Below are 12,702 nucleotides of genomic sequence, written 5' to 3'. Positions count from 1 at the left end.
TTTCAGTTTTGTACAAATCTTTACGGAGCCATACCTCTGTCTCTCCTTCTTCTTAACCCCAACATATACATAAATTTGGTAGAGAGAAGTAACTACATATCAAATTTTGCAAAAAGCTCAGCAGGAACACCCTATGAACTCTTCTGAAATGATGCAGAGCATACTTAGTCTTTGCACCATGATGGTATTTAATCTCTTCCATGATCAACTATGGAGGATCTCACTACAAATGCAGATTCCAGCCTATGAGGATAATTGAGCCGGTTTGGGGTAGAGTCGCAAGGGAAGGGGGCGGTCATCTAGGGCTCAACCGTCATCATCGTGTCGACGGGGCTATTCCACTTCCAACGGCTACACCTTCTGATGCACTAGAACTGTCCTGTAGCTGTAAAGATTAAAAAGCAAACAAACATGGACATATACATACTTGACATCGTTAAAGCACGGTATTGCTTTGGCAGTTTAATGTATAAAATGGATAGAATATCTTCATATCACGTCATTTAGCACTGCTGTCAGAGAGATGCCACTAAGAATGTCTAAAACACAGAGTCCCCATTGTGGAAACACATGAGAGACAAAAGATGACATGATATTCCAGAATAATCAGGTTTTTACAATATCACAGATATGAAGATTTGTCACAATAACCGACAACTCAACATATGATTTCACTGTATCTGCTTTGTCTCGTTTTCAGGGACAAAACCTTTAAATACAGACATACTGGCACTAAATGACAAATGAGATGAACAATGCCTCAAAGACTGATAACACGATACATTACGATATAGGACTGTGGGGTCACATTTGCAAATAATAGAATGTGTAATTGCACAAAGAAGCAAAGGATGCAATCCACATAGTTGTATGGATGTGGGCAAATAGGTCAAAAAGAATACATGTACATATTCAAATCAAGGCATAAACTTTTCAGGCAACATTTAAATAAAAGTAAATGAGAACAGATATATATTTTCATTCAATTCGACAACAATAAAAAGCACATGATGTCATGATGTGACCCTAACTTGATGAAAGCATCATATACCAGGCATGGTGTACATGAAACCTGCTTCATAGCCTTTTAGCTCCCAATGTTCTTCCACAGTTCCTGCCATTAAAGGGTGTGTACAGTTCTGGTCGAGGTGAAGATTTAGCTTTTAACGTTTTGCGAGATATTCAGAAACCACTCTATGAGATGTCAAAGAGCATGCAGTTCTATGGGGTATCAAAAGCTTATTCGATGAAAATCAGTTTTGAAATGGCTGAGATATCCAAAAAACAAGGTGAAACAAAGAGATACTAATAAAGTTGGGGCATGTCGCCTTCTATTATTTGCTCTTTTTTGGATATCTCAGCCATTTGAAAACCAATTTTCATCAAATAAATGTCGAATCCTTCTTAAAATTACATGCTCTTTCATATTTCATAAAAGGCATTTCATTATCTCACTTAGGAATGTTCAAAACATGAATCCCAACCTCAACCACTACTGTACAGTCCCTTTAACATCCACTACCATCAAAGATATATTTGTGCAAATTATATATGGGCAAACTGGTGTACTGGGATTGAGAGACTTAATGCTTCCAATCCAGGACACTGGATCCACTGACTGTGCACCATTTCAGCGACAACTACAATCCTAAAGAAAAGCTTGAGAATATACGCCACTACTGCCTAAGACTAGGTAGAACACAAAACGCTGGAAAGGGGGGGGGGGGAGGATCAAGGAATCTTAAGTATCACGCCTTATTACGAGAACTGTATTACATGGCACACTCCAGCGATAATCTCAAGCATGATACGAGTCAAGAATTTCCCTGTCTCTGTGAGACCCTGGTTTGCTGACAAATTTGCTCAAAGTGCCTTCATAAAGTGCATATCAGGGCAGCCCCTGTAACAGTTCAATTGTTTTGTGAATTCCATTGCCTCCTGCTGGTTTCTTAATACACCAGATCTCTGTAAAGAGCATTAAGCAATCAATTCCGAGTTTTATTCTATTCTATTTGTTTTGTTGTTGTTGTTGTTGTTGTTGTGTGTGTTTGTTTGTTTGTTTCCAATGCCAGCATTCACGGACAAGACGTCTATCCTACCACCTAAATCCCTCCCCCCCCCCCCCCCAATACACACATACAAACACCCACTTTGGACTGCTACCAAAGCATCCTTCACTTGACGATTTGGGAATATTTTGTGGGCATCGCCTTGGCTAATAGATGGCTTGCTGGAAGATGACCTAAAACTGACGGAAGGCTAAAACTGACGAAAGGCTAAAACAGGAATGGAGGACACAGACAGCAGGGTTCATGTAAATCAGGATACTATGTAACAAGGCTTGTAAAGAAAGAGTTGGTGATCATCCAGTAAATGTCACTTGTAACATGATGCAGAAAGCTGTATAGTGAAACATGGAAGAAATGTATCCCACACTATACTGTTATAACACAGCGGGACAAAATACCTGTCCCTTCACACAGACGTGTTTGAAAATGTCACTGGGATCTGCAGCTGTGTGATGTAACATAGCATCATTTCATTTTACCTCCACCAAGAGAGGAGGTTCTGTTTTCGTTACCGTTTGTTTGTTTGTCCGTGTGCAAAATAACTCAAAAAGTTGCAAACGGATTTGGATGAAACTTGCAGGAAAGGTTGACAGTGACACAAGGAACAGATGATTAAATTTTGGCAGTGATTCCGAAACTTTTATGGATTTTATGAAGGATTTTGATATTTTGGCAGGTAGGGTCAATGAACTTGACCCTACACTGGGAGCTCAAGCTGCGTATTTTTGAAGTTTTCATACGCGCTCTAATGTGCGTGCTCTACTGCAAGGTGTGCAACGCAGCTGAGGGTTGATGACGTAACAAAAGACTTCAATACTTTGGAATTTGGATGATTTATAGCATGCCATATGTACAATGGGTGGAAATCACTGATCTCTGGAAGAACAGGATTATTGGTGGAAATTAGCTGATTGGCGGAGGTCTGCGCTCTCAGAGTGCTTCTGTAGTTATGTGATGGTATTGTATATATATGGAAGTAGAAACAATTGAGTTCTTTCATTGATTTCATTCATTGCTGCCACTAAATGCTCCATCACATTATGTCATGCCATGAAACTTGCCAAAGATATTCAATAAGAAAACAATCAGTCCAAGTACTAGGGAACCTCAAAACAGCATACCAGATGCATGATGGGCAAAAACTTTGAATTTCATGGATTTTACGGGCCCATTTTTATAAAGCAATGATGCACAGGCCTATTTCGTAAATCGGTGAGAATTGGATGCTTTCATCCAATTCTCACTGATAAACTGTGTCCTGTGCATCATTTGTATATTATTGCATTTGGCTTCTTATTGAGGTTTCACTGTCATTACACAGATAAGTCTCTATTCAATGCTTAATGTTTTTGTTGGTTTGTGTGTGCGTATGTGTGTATGTGTATGTCTGTGTGCATATGAGCATGTGTGTAACAGTAAAACAATCAGCAGTGTATTGGTGCACAACATTTAAACAATGGCTAGAATAACAAATAAGTAATAGATCTTACATACTCATTCCTGCCTGTCTTCCCCACCCACCCCCTCCCCCCCTCTCCACCCCTACAACCCTGCCCCTCCCATTGCCCCTAAGGCTCCAGATCCTGCACAACCTTAGAAGTTATTATCTTTTTCTTCCCCAACAGGCTAGCTGCATCAAAGGCAACACTCTCCACAAGGATCATCCCTTATTCAGGGCCTTTCTAGTCTGACTACAGGCAGCAAAGAGAAAAGAGAAACAAAGGAAAGAAGGAAATAAGCTTCTTGAGGGGGGTTCTTTATCTTGTGGTTTTAAAGCAGCCTCTGTCGTTCAATAGGCAAGGGTACGGCCAGTAACCTCGCCTGTGTTTTTCTGAGCCTCCACCTTTCCCCCTTTCCATTCTTCCTTAAAGGGATCGTATAGTTTTGGTTGAGACCTAATTTCAATTTCTAACATTTTTTTGTGAGATAATGAGAAACCTCTTACAAAATATGAAAGAGCATGTAATTCCATGAGGAATTCGTTTCTTTGATGAAAATGGCTGAGATATCCCAAACAGAGCGATTCTAATAAAGTGTGGGACCCACATTCTATTCCGATCGCTTTTCCGATTGTTTTACTTTGTTTTTGGATGTTTCAGTTATTCCAAACCCGATTTTCATCAAATAAACTTTTAATTCCTCTTAAAGTTGTATGCTCTGTACTATTTCATTAGTGTTTTCTTGGTATCTCGCAAAAAGTTAAAAGCCCAATTCTCATCTCCACCAATACTGTACCATCCCTTTAACCCATTGAATACTATTCCATCTTGTTTGCTTGTCATGATATTGTCTAGTGTCTGTCCAGACTAAAGCCAAAACAACACTGCGAGATGCGGGCAGAAATAGGAGGGAGGAGTGGGGGGGGGGGGGGGGGGGGGGCAAGGATTTCAAAGACTCAGAATATCTGGAATGGAGAACCAATACTATTACTGACAATGAAGACATGTCTCATGAATCCCCACCAAGAAACAAATACCAGCTTCCTTTGGAGCTCTGAGCAGTTATTTTCTACCCCACTCCCTCTAACCCCCCCCCCCCTTCTCCTTTATGTTTGTAACACAGCACCAGTAAATCACAGGTTTCTTTTGGTGGGTCTTCAGGTTTCCTTCACTGACCATCCATCCATTTAAAATGGGGGTGGGGGTGGGGAAGGGGGAGAGGAAAAGTGGTGATATAAAGAGATGAATGGCTTAAATTAAGACTTGACTCCGTTGAAAATAGGATTTTGTGAAGGAGTCTTCTCGTTCCCAAAGGTCAGGGAGATGCAATGCAATCAGATCTGTGAGGGGCGGTGCCGGAAGTTGAAGATAAAGCTTGCATAGCGTAGTCAATGGGAATGCTATAAGGAGCTCATTGAAACCAAGATTACACTGTGTCCCTTGTATATCACCGACATGAAAACCCTGGGGAAGTTCACTGTTATGCATCTAAACACTATCACACAAAGTACGTAATTCAAGCCCCCATCCAAAAAAAAACAAAAAAAAAAACAAAAACAAAAACAGAAACAAAAACAAGTAGAGCATATACACACACAAAAAAGGTAGAACCCACCTTTTATTACGATTGCTTTGTTTTACTTGTTTTTTTGGATATCTTGGCCATTCCCATACCGATTTTCATCAAATAAACTTTGAATTCCTCTTAGAATGTTATGCTCTGTACTATTTCACAAGTGTTTTCTTGATATCTCGCAAAAAGTTAAAAGCTCAATCCTCATCTGCACCAATATTACACTATCTCTTAAAGGAATTTTCTGGCATAGTCTACTCTTAGTGCAGTGTTTCCAGCTGAACATTCAGAGGATACACATCATATAAGGTATAAGTAAAAGGCAGACTTAGCAGTTGATATCAAATGAAGAAGAAGAAGAAGAAGAGGAAGAAGAGGAGAAGAAGAAGAAAAAAGAAGAAAGAAGAAGAAGAAAAAAAGAAGAAGAAAACTTTGGAAGAAATATCATGAGTTTGACAGAAAATCAGGGGTAGCTTGTGAAAACCACCAGCAGCAAGTGACTTTCAAGATCTTGAAGATACATATTAATCTGTCCGGCAAACACTCCTATCACAAAAAACCAAACCAAAACAAAACAAATGAATAAACAAACAAACACAAAAACAAGCAAAAAACTTCTTGCCAGTCATAAACCGAAGCAGTTTTATCCAACTGCTTCCAGACACTGGGTATAATATAAATCAAATTCATGGGGCTGCTATCAGTATTACAATTTGCAAGCAATAGGGTATGGGTTGAAAGCCATAACTTTGCACATTATGTATTGCCTATATACAAGGAAAAAAAAGCTACCAAGATCACCGCTAAAATCAGAGACAAGTCACACTCTAGCCTTTGTCATTGGACTTGAAATCATTCTATTCATCTGATAACTGACTTACAATTATTCTCCACAGCCTTTAGGTGGCATAGTCAAATACATCTCCACACATGAATCGTCCGATACAATTACACTCGTTAAGCTTAGGAACAATTACCAGACCTAATTTGAAACTCTGGTGGTCGTTACAAGGGAGGGTTGGGATACATAATCATTGTCCCCCCCCCCCCCCCCCCTCCCCCCCAAAAAAAAGGAAAAAAAAAAGAGCAAAACTCCACAAACAAAGGAGAGAAAAGTGATTAAAGACTGTTTCCAGAGCTATCCATGGCTCCTTCAAAAAGCCTCCATGGCTAAGATACCTGTACTTGGCATTGTCACGGTTGCCTATTGTATCCTATGGTGTTTGGCTCTCAATAGCCTTTAAACAAGGCGACTCGCTCTGCGTGCCCCCGTATAGCGCGTTTACCCCACAAACCTGTTGGCCGGCGAGTGGAGCGAGCCGCCTTTATCCACTCGTTCAGGGATGTGTACTTTTGTCGTTGTTGTCGCTTTATATTCTTTGACAAATTTGCGTACAAATTTGACGCAGAAAATACACACGGCACCAAGGCAAGCCTCGTTAATATTAAGTAGAATAAGAATAGTTACTTAATATTAACGAGGCTTTAATATTAACGAGGCTTGCCTTGGTGCCGTGTGTATTTTCTGCGTCACATTTGTACGCAAATTTGTCAAAGAATATAAAGCAACAACAACGACAAAAGTACACATCCCTGAACGAGTGGATAAAGGCGGCTCGCTCCACTCGCCGGCCAACAGGTTTGTGGGGTAAACGCGCTATATGGGGGCACGCAGAGCGAGTCGCCTTGTTTAAAGGCTAGGCTCTCAAAGGCTTCTTTTTTTTTTTCCACTGCAGATGAGAGGGGGCTTAACAATGATCTTCAAATCCCTGTGATTACAGGGCCAAGCTTGGATGCATTCCAACAAAAAAGACAACAGGGTATACAGACATGTCCACAGCAGATGGGATATCTTTACAAATCACTGAATGACACTTGACCATGCCCCTCTTCCCCCATCCTTGTCCTCCACTTCCTCCTATACTGTAAATGTGGACATTTTTGCACTTGGGGGCAGGTAAGACAAGTTTTGCCCGTTTTTAATTCTCTGGAATCCACACATCAAATACTGGAACATATGGCAAGCAAAAATATTTGTGAGCTTTCATTTTTGTGCTAGTTTGCACACAAAAATTTCAGCGCCATGAAAATCTCCACTTTCACAGTAGGTGAATGTAATAAGGAAAGTATGGCACTTGCTCTCTTTCAAAAGGAAAACTATTCTCATATGCTGGCAGATATTGGCAATTTTTGTTCTAAATAGTGCACATGTGCAGACGAAATGTGTGAAATAAAGCTGTGATGACACAAATTCAGTTGGGAAAAGATGAAAATGCAAAGTAATAGCCTCAAAGGTAGACCAACAGTATTGAAAATTCAAAGCATGTCTGATCGTGGTTGCTATGTAATGTTTTGTGATCAATTACACATTGGGCCAGAGCAATATCCTCCCCTAATAGCCTAGAAACCTAAATAGCTGCTCCTTTCATTTTTGTGAGCCCTCCCATCTTGAAGAAATGAAGACGGGTTCAAAGCCTTTGATATGTTTCTTCATTTGGTAGCAATTTGAAGAAGGTGGAAGGCAGTCATTCAGTTATCATTTTAACTTGAATATTGCTACAGGTTACATAACCTGACCATAGCTTGACATAGTTGACATGCCCATGCTAAAAATCAAAACTAAAACCACAAAATATGAAAACACAAGTTTTGAAGCAGGTGTGCAGTACAGCAAGTATGGGGAATATTTGGGTATGGGACATTAAAATCAAAGCTTTGGGGAAAAGAAAGAACAAGAATCACAATATACTATTAGAGTATATATGTAATATTATGGTTTGATTTTGTCACTTTGACATTGATAACACACTGATAACAAAATATTGCCTTGGTCTATTATATCCAGCACATGTCATTTGGTACCCATGGAACAAGGGGGATTTGACCTGCATCTTGCCTGTAATGAAGCGCTTGCAAATGTGACATCTAAATGACAGGATCATTCAAGCATAGAGAGGTGTGAAAAATACTTCACAGGAGGGGGGGGGGGGGGGAGGGGGGAATAATATATATACAGGGCTGGACATCAGCAGTGGCCGGGTGCCAGTAAAAATTAATGCAGAGCCACCAAATTTCCAAAAAGGCCATCTCTTGGTGGCCTGATTGGGTATCTAAAATTCAGAATGAAATTTTTATGCTTTATATTGGGCCACCAAAATTTCAATTCAAGATTTTAGTGGCCTGAATGGGCCATCAGAGAAAAAAAGTTGAAAAAATGCCATCAGTGAAACTAGAAATGTCGCTAAGGCGACTGGTATGCCTCCGCCATAATGCATGATTCTCCTAATAGGTCCATAGTACATGTGGACAATGTGTGATTACATTTTCACAAAATTGGCAAAATATTAAAATGACATGTTTGTCACAAATGTATCGAATGTTCACCTTCCTTGACCTATGTTTAATTGGATGAATAGGAGAGCATGTATTTGGGGATTTAAGAACTTTAACTTCGACTTTGACCCTTTCATAAGTTTACGCACTTGAGTAATTGTCAAGGTATAAATTGTATGGAGAAAAAGTGCAATTTCTGTATTGAACAGTAAATTGTTATCATTTTCATCTGGCCTTTGATTCATAAGAGAATCAATGTCAGGCAGAACATACATAAATATGTACTAAGTTTAAAGATAACTTGAGCCACTTCCGAGATATGGAGAAAGAAGTAAGTTCAGCACTTTCACTTGATCTTTGACCTTTTGACCTTTGACCTTCTTGGTAAAAAAAAAGAAAATCCCAGAGAATCTCTAGTGGGTTATACATGCATTTTAAAAAAATAATCCTGCTGGCATTGCATAAATATAAGGAAAATAGTAAAATGTTGAAGTATTGCCCTTGACCTTTGACCCCTGACCTTTGACCACATGAACCTCAAATTCCCTAGATAACCACTGCCAGTCAGTACATGCGTATATACTTTGTTCCATAAAGATACCTTGAACAATTTCCAAGATACAGAGAAAAAAGTGCAATTTTAACATTTTACTTGAGCTTTTGACCTTTGACCTTTTGACCTCATGACCCCAAACTTTCACCAATGAATCTTGATTGGGTAACATGTATACACTAAGTTTAAAGAAAATATCTTTAGGCGTTGCATAGATATGGGGGAAAAGTGAAATTTTAAGCATTTGACCTTGACCTTTTGACCTTTGACCGTGAGCATGTGCACCCAAAAGTTGATAGGCACAACTTCACCTCCTAATACACATACATGCCAAGTTTCATTAGGATACCTCAAAAGGTTTTGATAGTTACCCTGTCCACAAAATTCATTACGGACGGACGGACGGACGGACGGACAATCCGAAAACATAATGCCTCCGGCACCACTTCGTGGCGGAGGCATAAAAAGTGTCAAACCCTGACAGAGATATAAGCACAGGACAGAGTAAACCAGGAGTCCTTGGGCAACTTGCATCTCCATTGAAACAAAGGAGAGGGAATATGTGGCCCGCTACAACAAAAGGATCCGAAAGTCAGGGAGGATGATTTTCTGAAAATGACATGACATTATTCCATTACTCTTCCTCTTCAATTGTGTATATAACACGACTCATAAAACTACTCAGTTGTGGAGATATTGGTGATTTTATGAAACCACGTTGAGTGGTCCAGGAAATCAGCGTTTTGAGAAAATCGCCTTCAAAGTTTCCTTTCAGATGCAATCATAATCAAGGGGAGGTAAGACAGTTTTCACCTCTTGACAATAGAAGGTCCGCTCCTAGCAACCTCCGCGATGTTCATTCAAGCTTAGCGCCAGCAGTCTACGCACAACCAATCAGTAACCAGGGGGCCACACACTGACCAATAAGATCATTTCCTCGTTCCTAAGAGCGGACTCTATCTGTGGCACTAAATCCAAATCTTTGGACACATTTCTGTTCTGATGGCAGTCAGAAATTCATGGCCTGGAAAAATGCTAATTTCTTCCCTTTCCTTTGATCATTTAGCCTGGAAATTTCGGCAGATGATAGACGATACATTAGACTACAAAATTATGCAAAAAACAAACAAACAGAAATCCGTTGTTTTGATCGATTTTGATGATCTGACTTCAAACTCAATTTTCGCGGCTCAGCCATCAGTGACTTCAGGATCTTTTTGTTCTAGCGGGTCACATATTATGTCAGACTGCTTCACACACATAGGTACACCAGGGTGGGTGTGGGGTAGGGGGTTGGGCGGGGATTCACTCTGATGAAATGCACTGGGCAACACTGTGCAAGGTAGATACACGGACGGGAAGAGTGGGCGTTGGTGACATTTGAGCCCTCACCTCCGTTAACACTCACATTAGAGAACTACATTGAGTCAGTGGTGTCCGTGAATGGCAGGATACGAGAGGTATGTATGGTGGGAAAAATATGAGAATTACGGGGCGAACTCCGTGGGGATCAGAAAAATCTTGTTAGTACACTATGTTTTCAATTCGATCCATGGATTGGAAAGCGGAGGTGACTCATTCATTCCCTCATTCACTGTCCATCTTTTGACATAATTGCAGACATGAATCTTTTGTAAGATTTGCCTGGTAGATGGTAAATTTGTGAGAAAGTTTTGCAGTCTAACAATGGGGGAGGGGAGCAAGTCTTTGATCATTCCTTGCCAGTGGGTTCTTGCTACAAGTGACATGAATAGATTACGGAATATTTTCTTGAAAATCAAAGTTGTCACCTCCCCTCCCTCTTCCATATGTGTGTGTAAAATTAAGATTTTGAGTTTTGTTGTCTTTTTTAAATGAAACCAACAAGCATACAACAATTTGCACGAGTCTTTCAGTGACTCTGAAATAAAACACAATGTACCATTCACTGTACGGATAAAAACTGTGGACTATGAATGGTGTTTAAGAAGTTGAGTTAAACTGCAAGAAGTTTTGTGAAAGGGAAGAGGTGTAGAATTAAGAATTGGTTCCCAATCTCACGGATCTGAAGCACTACTGAAGAGCTAGAATGCAAACTCCACCATTCTGAAATAAGCGTATGTCCACAATGCACTATCAGATGCTGTTATATTTTGCTTTCAGGATTAGACTTATGTAACATTTAGGTCACTACTGTTGTGAGCACTTACCTTAACTTGAATCTTATTCTTCAGCATGGCAGACCTCAAAATCAAAGCCTGAATGCAAAACGAGACAAAAGTGACAAACTATCAACAGCTATTTTACCATTGAAATACCTCTACTGGCCCACAGTATAGCTGTTGACACTGTAGGCAACATGCCTTGTGGTCAAGAAACAAATTAAACACAGAAAAAAAAAAATCACTGATTTACTGCTTTACTGTTAAGCAGGGGCATTTCCTATGAATGCTTGAATGGTTTTGGTCAAACATCTATCGCTGATACTGTGCATCTACTTTCACATACTGATTTATGCTCGTCCAACTGAATTCGCCGATACGATAATGCTGTCCATCATTTATCCTCTTGGGGAATTCAAGATTCCTTCTATATACGTCATGAATATGGAATGGATACATCTAGTGTTTGATGTAGTTCATGACAGTCACTGCTTTTTGACACATGTCTCAGGAATGCAGGCTGCTGATCCACAATCAAGCATCTGGCCAAGAAGTACTTGCCACAAACTAACTCTAAGTGGTTTCATGATACATTGCAGAGAATAAAAAGAAGAGCTCTCAATGTTCACATGAATTTTTTCCCTTCATTCCTTTTTCAATAAATTTATTCATTCCTTTCTCTGTGGAGACCAAATTTTGTTTGCTTGTGGGTGAATTCAGGGCCTTTGGCTGGTGGTCTAGAGAGATATGAACATTACTTTTTGAACATTGGTTGCAATGGTACTGTCTGCCATTGATCATACTTCAAAGTACACATTCATATATCTGGAGAAAAAAAATCATGAAAAAATGTAAATAGAAATACTGTATTAGGGAAGAATGAACACTTTTTAAAGTAATTTTGTATTCAAAAAAACACCATAGGTGCAACTTTTAATCAAGAGACCCTCTTACCATTGGGTAAAATGCATTTAATGGACTTTTCCCAGATGGATAGCAGAGCATGTTGGGGTTTGTATGTAGTGTTATATGACTCATTGTACAATTGTACTACTTCTACACCTGCAATTATCTATCACACACATGAATGACCAAAAAAAAAAAGAACAAAAAGAACAAAGTTGCCAGTCATTTCCAGTTTTGTCCATAGCTTTGCTCCTAAACGTTGATGAATTGATGAAAAAGATGGATGATATGTACTAAGGGAGTAGCTATACACAGAGCACAGGATTACCTTTGTCCTTCTTTGGAAAGCTTTCCCCATGGCCAGGGACTTCTCAAAAGTTGAGCTTCTCTGGTCCACATCTCTTGCATACAGAATCTGCAACACCACAAGAGTACAAGTCAATGAACATTTGCAAACTCATTACAAAACTTCTTGCTTTTTAAAACAGCACAAAGAGAAAAAAAAAAGGACAAGAAGAACACACAAAAAGGAGAGGACATTGAACAGTGGTTTATGAAAGAAGGACTAGATCCATGTAGGAATGCTTGGCTTTAATAATTTGTGGCATCGACTATACACTTAGAGGGTTCCCAACATTCATCAATCGAATCAGCGAAATTCCAAAGGGCAGTGAAGGAGATACTTCTG

This window comes from Diadema antillarum, unplaced genomic scaffold (assembly GCF_040938485.1).
Source record: "Diadema antillarum isolate AM-2024a unplaced genomic scaffold, OU_Dant_1.0 seq00000364_RagTag, whole genome shotgun sequence".
Taxonomy (NCBI): domain Eukaryota; kingdom Metazoa; phylum Echinodermata; class Echinoidea; order Diadematoida; family Diadematidae; genus Diadema; species Diadema antillarum.
The sequence above is the reverse complement of the archived record's forward strand: the minus strand, read 5'-3'. Positions refer to the sequence as shown.